Here is a 1,558-nt window from a genome sequence, read left to right on the forward strand (position 1 = left end):
TTGGAAGAGTACTAGGAGGGAGTTCAGTAATCTTCTTGCTCAGCTGACCCACTTGTACCTCCAAATTTCTAATGGAGGACCTTGTTTCAGTCATGAAACTTTGAGTGGTTTTGATTAGATCAGAGACCATGGTTGCTAAGTCAGAGGTGTTCTGCTTAGAACTCTCTGTCTGTTGCTGAGAAGATGATGGAAAAGGCTTGCCATTGCTAAACCTGTTTCTTCCACCATTATTATTGTTGAAACCTTGTTGAGGTCTCTGTTGATCCTTCCATGAGAGATTTGGGTGATTTCTCCATGAAGGATTATAGGTGTTTCCATAGGGTTCTCCCATGTAATTCACCTCTTCCATTGAAGGGTTCTCAGGATCATAAGCTTCTTCTTCAGATAAAGCCTCCTTAGTACTACCTGGTGCATTTTGCATTCCAGACAGACTTTGAGAAATCAAATTGACTTGCTGAGTCAATATTTTGTTCTGAGCCAATATGGCATTCAGAGTGTCAATCTCAATAACTCCTTTCTTCTGATTAGTCCCATTGTTTACAGGATTCCTTTCAGAAGTGTACATGAATTGGTTATTTGCAACCATTTCAATCAGCTCTTGAGCTTCTGTAGGCGTCTTCTTCAGATGAAGAGATCCTCCAGCAGAGCTATCCAAAGACATCTTGGACAGTTCAGAGAGACCATCATAGAAAATACCTATGATGCTCCATTCAGAAAGCATGTCAGAAGGACACTTTCTGATTAATTGTTTGTATCTTTCCCAAGCTTCATAGAGGGATTCTCCTTCCTTCTGTCTGAAGGTTTGGACTTCCACTCTAAGCTTACTCAATTTTTGAGGTGGAAAGAACTTTGCCAAGAAGGCATTGACTAGCTTTTCCCAAGAGTTCAGGCTTTCTTTAGGTTGTGAGTCCAACCATGTCCTAGCTCTGTCTCTTACAGCAAAAGGGAATAGCATAAGTCTGTAGACCTCAGGGTCAACCCCATTAATCTTGACAGTGTCACAGATTTGCAAGAATTCAGCTAAGAACTGATGAGGATCTTCCAATGGAAGTCCATGAAACTTGCAATTCTGTTGCATTAGAGAAACTAATTGAGGCTTAAGCTCAAAGTTGTTTGCTCCAATGGCAGGGATAGAGATGCTTCTCCCATAGAAGTTGGGAGTAGGTGCAGTAAAGTCACCCAGCACCTTCCTTGCATTATTGTTGTTGTTGTTGTTTTCGGCTGCCATGGGTTCTTCTTCAGAGAGTTGTGCCTTGGCTTCTCTTAGTTTTCGCTTCAAGGTCCTTTCAGGTTCAGGATCAGCCTTAACAAGAATGCTTTTGTCCTTGCTCCTGCTCATAAGAAAGAGAAGAGAACAAGAAAATGTGGAATCCTCTATGTCACAGTATAGAGATTCCTTGAGGTGTCAGAGGAAAAGAAAAATAGAAGGCAGAGGTAGAAAATTCGAACTTATCAAAGAAGATGGAGTTCGAATTTTGCATTAAGGAATAGTGTTAGTCCATAAATAGAAAGATGTGAGAAGAAGGGAAGCAATTTTCGAAAATTAAGTAAAAGATTT

General features: G+C 40.6%; 1 non-coding gene across 1 annotated transcript; it reads left to right on the forward strand.

Moving 5' to 3' along the window:
* The first annotated feature begins 715 nt into the window (after nucleotides 1–715).
* On the forward strand, nucleotides 716–823 carry LOC112718890 (small nucleolar RNA R71). The gene has a single exon (XR_003161216.1). It is a non-coding gene; the product is annotated as a small nucleolar RNA R71 (small nucleolar RNA).
* The last annotated feature ends 735 nt before the right edge of the window (nucleotides 824–1,558 follow it).

The sequence above is a fragment of the Arachis hypogaea genome, chromosome 10 (assembly GCF_003086295.3).
Source record: "Arachis hypogaea cultivar Tifrunner chromosome 10, arahy.Tifrunner.gnm2.J5K5, whole genome shotgun sequence".
Lineage (NCBI taxonomy): Eukaryota > Viridiplantae > Streptophyta > Magnoliopsida > Fabales > Fabaceae > Arachis > Arachis hypogaea.